Raw genomic sequence first — 6,265 nt, forward strand, 5'->3', positions numbered from 1 at the left:
TTAATTTCATCTTATATTTTTAATATACATAAATATTAAAATTGTAGAACACGAAACGTTTATATTTAATGTGATAAATAATAATCTTCAAAAACATTTGCATTTAAAACAATGTTATCTTCTATTTCACAAAAATTAAAAAATTAAAAAAAATATTTATTAATAAAAAAACATATATTTTTCCCCTTCAAACACAACCACATTTTCTCCTTGGAATATTTTTGGTATTCACGTTTAATTCTAAAAACCTTTCATCTTTTTTTTATTATTTTATTTCGTGTCTTTTATTTTATTGTTTTTTTTCCACACTGATAATTCTTAACTTTTTTGTTTTGTTCCACAACATAGTATATATAATATTTCAAGAGCAAAGTTTAGTAGTACATAAATTGTTTCGATGATTCTCACCTAAAATATCATACAATTTAATAATTAAATATAAAAATATAATATAAAATTAATGATATTAATAAATATCAAATTTTGTTTAGAATATATTGTAATTCTTACCAAATTTGGAGAGTAGTTTTCTAAAATTAGTTGACTTAACTATGGTTATGATATTTGTTAATATAATATAATCTTGACCTTTAAACTTTAAATATGACACATGTCTTTAATCTAGACGTGTACTTGACGAAATGGAGGGAAGGGGTAATGGAGGGGAGCCGGATCCCACAATTTCTATTTTTAGTTGATTGTCAAACAATGTTCAATAGGTATATTTTTTTTACTAATAAAGGTGTTCAATTGGAACAAACGTAAGATTAGGTGTTCAAATGAAATATGTGGATAACTTTAAATGGCTATGGATGACTTAAGCCTTATTTGATACCCTCCGATTCCATAATTCTAACTCCCCCTTCCCGCCAACAACCTGAGTCGGTAGATGGAGAATCTTCTTTTATTTCTTATTTGACGAAAGCATCCCTGCCTTATACCCATAACTTAAAAGGTAAAACCGTAAATATCCCAAAAAGGGCATTCCGTTGGTAACTAACTCTTCTCTGCGAAACTATAAATAGAACTCACGCTCCTCATTCTTCTTCATCACTTCCAATTTCTCTGCAAAAAGAAAAGAAAAAATGAATTTCTTAGTGAATACTGTGAAATTGTACTTCAATAGGAATTGGACAAGAAAAGACTTGATGTGTTCTGCACCAATTCCCCATCACGCTCGCACAAGCTTGCAAAAGGTAAAGTTCCACTTTTTTACCTCTTTTCCTTCTATTTGATCACAAATGTTGTAATTTAAGAAATTGCAATCGAGATTTTTCTGTATAGCTGATCAGAAGATGAATTTCGGTTCTCCGAATATTGTTGATGATCGAAGTCGGTGTTTTTTTTACAGTTTCTTGTAGTTCAGTAAGAAATAAGGCAACATTCTGTTTTCAGAGGATGAATTTAGATTCTAACAAGATTTTGAAGAATTAGCATTTCGAATCGAGTTTTCCCTATTCGGTCTTGAAACCTGTTTTTGACTTGGTTTATATGAGAGTATTCGAGGGGACGGGAAATTAAGATGTTAAATTCACTTAGTATATATTATGATAATGGAAGAAAACATCAAAGTTATAGTTAAAATTTTGAACAGTTTAATGAACTTAATTAATTCTTGAAAGTGTGAAGTTTGCATGGAAATTTTCATTCAAGTATTGATTGGTTTTTGCTGAAACTATAGGTGTATCTTACTCTCCTCTGTGCCATGTCTGCTGCTGCTTGTGGATCTCACTTGCACTTGATCGGGGAAGCAGGGGGGCTGTTCACAGTCCTTTCTTCTGAAGCAAGTTTACTCTGGCTTTACCATACACCACCATGGAGAGTGGTACATGATCAATGACTCATAGATTTTCTTCCAAAGTTGTTTAATTATTCTTCAACTCGCTTCTTATATCGTAAATCTTCTGTCTATGCAGCGGAAGAGGGTTGTGCTCTTGATGTATACTGCATTTTGCGTCGGTGCTTCTGTTGGCCCTTTTACCAAGTACTTCTTCGAAATCGATCAAAGGTAAGACTTGAAAGATGCTAAACATTGTTCAGATATGGTTGTTTTTACTGCTTTCTTGTCATATCATATTACCTTGTCGTTGATTGGTATATATACATGTGATCACTTTATCTTTGATAATCATTCTATGTTGTGTTCTGTATTATTGCGTGCAGTTAGCTAAAAGTGGTTACTAGGATTACCTAGGTTTGGAGTCTGAACAACCCTGTAGTATTTGAATTTTTTTGCAGTAATGACTCTTGTTCATGATCTGTTAGGCTTCATATTGGAGAATTTGCATAATGCATAGCTTATGAATGAGAAAATTTGAGAATTATGACTAGCATTGAGTTTTAGAATGTTGGTCTGATATTAGCATTTAGCTAAATTGATGACTTGTAAGTTGTAACTAAGATTCATAGAATTAGGGGGTTGGAATGGAATTACAGCTACCAAATTGTGACTCGGAATTATATTCTTTAGAAACTGGAAACAGTTTTGAACAATATGGCCATCAGACTGCATTAGAACCTTGTTATTTGAGAATATCTGATAATTTGAACAATATCTAACTTCAGAAATCTCTATCTCCAGCGCTGTCGTTAGATTTTTGCAAGGTGAAGCAATTGTCTTTGGAAGTTTCTTGCTTGCAGCCATGGAAGAAAGGGAAAGGAGACAAATCTACATCACTGGCCTGATTCACACTTGTAGTCTAATGCATCTGTCATTTGGCATTTCTCAGTGGACGTTATAGGTAAGAAAGTTGTGTGCATACAATGTATTCACACGCATCCTATAACACAGCTCCCTTGTTCATAAAACAGTAATTTTGCATACAATTTCACTAATTACAATAATTTTGAACTTACTTTACTCTAGTTTTGAACTCGCGTCTGTCTAATGAATGAATGAATGAATAATATGACTGACTTGAATAATGCTTATGACAGGCATACGTTCTGCTGTCATTGTTCATGGGGTACCTTGTGGTATATAGCCAAGAGATACTGTACGATGCTCGCTTTGGAGATATTGACTTTGTCAATTGCACATTTACCGTCTTCCTACATTTACCGGCTATAGTGGTCCATGCTGTTAGACTCTGCCTCAGTGCAGAAATTCAGCAACGCAGACGGAATTAATGCTGATACACTTGGTGTTGGAAAAAGATTTCCAATAATTGGAACTATAGAATAAATAGAGAGTAGTATACAGATGTGGAACTGTAAATGATGAACAAATATGTCTTTGTGATGACTACATTTTACTGTAAATTCATAGTCTGAAGCCAAGTGCTTTGAATATTTACTGGGCAAAATTTGAATAGACTATACTTATCAACTTTTAAAAAATCAGTTGATCTAATCAGACTCCTAATGATTCTCATGATACTACCAAGAACAATAATAAATAAAAGAAGTGAAGGAAAACTGTTGTTCACATTGTAATTTTTTGCCAAAAGACATGACTTAACCAGTTAATGATGTGTGACTTCCATAGTCTTAATAGATTTAGATACATAGCATTGCAAGAGTTAGAAGTTGGACGTTCAATTAATATAGTAGCTAAGGGTATGCAATTGGGATTAGAAGCCTTAAGTGGTACATAAAGTAAACTTGTGAAGCAGAATCATTAGTTGCTTATTTTCATATACTTTCAACATATGAACAAATTTAACAGAAACAAGAACTAATGACTGCTAATACAGTAAATCCTCTACCAAAATGCAATGTAGGCCCTCGCAACCTTCCCATATCCAATGGCCTTCTTGTAAACTGGCTTGCAGATCATGCCAGATTCTGCTTCGGATTGATGCTTTACTCTATACTTGTTCGTCTGGTCTTCTCTCTCTATAGGAGCAGAATCCTTGATTCCTGTATCTCCTTCTCGATTTCCCTTCACCCTTGCTTCTACTGGACTTCTTTTTTTCAGTCTGAATCACCTTCGACTTCTTCTGTTTTCTGAATTTCCTCTCAAAAGCATTGGCATCACTTTCACCCAAGTCATTACCTAAGTAGTCTTGTTCCCTCAATTTTATTTTCTTTACAGAAACTTCCCTTCCGTTATGTGCTTTTACATCAATTGAAGTACCACGATTTTGAAAGTTACTTTGGATGAGAGTTTGGTAGAGCAGTTGTGGTATCATCCTCACAACAGTTCATGCCAGGAAGCCAGTCTAACATAGTGCAGAGCCAACTCTGAGACAGTTGATCGGGTTTTGTACCATACAGGAGAAGCCTCCGCTTCCGACATGTAGAACATCGAATCCAATCTCCTTGTATAATGAATGGAGCAACTGATGACTCATCCCCACAAGTCGTCTGTTCCGGGCATTGTGTTTTATCAGAAGCAGTGTGTAAATCACTACTCTTCGGGGCAGCAGTATTACCAGAACGAAGCTTAATCCTAATCCTAATCCTAATGGGTTTGTGAGAAGAAATACAAGTTGATCAATCGCCAAAAACAAACCATAAACACCATATTTTGGCCCCAAATTCTCAGCAGAAACAGCTCCTTCAAAATCTTTGATACAACCGCCCAAAACAGTTTGAATCTTAGAATCAATGTCTATATGAGTGAGAATCATCATATATTTCTCCTTCTTCAATTTCATGTTCTTCCGCCATCGTAATTTCCTAGTCCTATGCGCACAGTTTCTTTGCAAAGTTCACAAAAAAATCTAATTTATATAGGAAAAACCTTCTTGATTATTTTGGTAACTTGTTACCCACTAACTAAATAACTACTTAATAAAATAGACACGTTAATTTTGTAATTTAAAATTAATTTGGTAATTCTTATTACCAACTAACTAAATAAGTAATAAAATAGACACGTTAATTTTGTAATTAAAAATTAATTTGGTAACTTATTACCGACTAATTAAATAACTAATAAAATAGACACTTTAATTTTGTAATTAAAAATTAAAAATTATTTTTTGAGAGATAAATGTTGCAATTCCCTTTCTTTAACACTTGAAGAGACAATGATCGAACGTGGAAGTTAAAAGTACAGTACATGATTTTGTACTAATTTTGGTATTAGCCAATTGGGAATAGGAAAGAAATCAAATATACAACTTCTAGTTTAATTAGGGTTCCGAAGAAGGAAAGTTTCCTAATATTTAATTAATGGAAATTTTTTTAGACACTTTCTTTTTGTATTTTTAGTTAACTTCCTTATGTTGATGTTTTTCACATTAAAAAAAAAAAAGTGTGATACGTATTCCAAGTGTCCTTTTATGATACTCCATTAATCTGGGACAATTTCATATAAATAATCAGACAATAAAACGATATTATACATATATAGTGCATAAAAGTTCTAGCTTTATTGTTTTCTTTAATTTGGTTAAAAGGCTAGCTAGTTTAAGGTCGATAAACGAACATTTCCTTCTTTGACGAATCTTTTTTTTTTTTTAAGATTTAGATCGTTAAATATGTATTTTTAGTGGTAATTATAATTTTTTTGTAAATATTTCTAAAATTTATAGTCACATTAAATTTAATGATAATTAAGTAATATTGATAAAGACTTTTAACACTTTTTTTATATATTATATTGTGAGGAATATTCACATATAACCACTCAAAATAATTTAATTATGTTCCATAGCTATAGTTTACTAATTACGATTTGTAGCTTCATGTTAGATGGACGAGAGAGGCAAGCGAGATTGAGAGAGGGAGGAGAGAAGCGAGCGAGAGAGAGCAGAGAGCGGAGAGAGATGAATTGTATATGTATAGTTGTCGAATTGCATATGTATATTTGTCAAATAATTGTATATATGTAACTGGTATACACATGTATTTGTATATCTAGTGAACGAGATTGAGAGAGGGAGGAAAGAGGTGAGCGAGATTGGGAGAGAGAGGAAAAAGGCAAGCATGAGAGGGTAGAGAGTGGAGAGAGACAAAATGTATATGTATATTTGTCAAATAATTATATATATGTAGTTGGTATACATATGTACTTGTGTATCTGGCGAGGAATATTGGGAGAGGGAGGAGAGAGACAAACGAGAGGGGACATAGAGTGGAGAGAGGCTAATTGTATTTGTATATCTGTCATATAAATATACATGTATATGTATAATTTGTATTTATATATGTATAAAAGAGGAGAGAGGAGAGATGCGAGATAGAGGAAGAGAGGAGAGAAGCAACGTCATTACTATTAAAATTAAACTACGAACCATTATTAATAAAAGAGGAAAATGCATAAGTACCCCCCAGCCTATGCCCAAAATCCCTGAGACACACCTAACCTTTACTA

The 6,265-nt window shown here is 32.8% G+C and overlaps 1 pseudogene; it reads left to right on the plus strand.

Moving 5' to 3' along the window:
• Positions 1 to 967: 967 nt before the first annotated feature.
• LOC125848860 (bax inhibitor 1-like) lies at positions 968 to 3,129 on the plus strand (annotated as a pseudogene).
• Positions 3,130 to 6,265: the final 3,136 nt, after the last annotated feature.

This window comes from Solanum stenotomum, chromosome 1, assembly GCF_019186545.1.
Source record: "Solanum stenotomum isolate F172 chromosome 1, ASM1918654v1, whole genome shotgun sequence".
Classification (NCBI taxonomy): domain Eukaryota; kingdom Viridiplantae; phylum Streptophyta; class Magnoliopsida; order Solanales; family Solanaceae; genus Solanum; species Solanum stenotomum.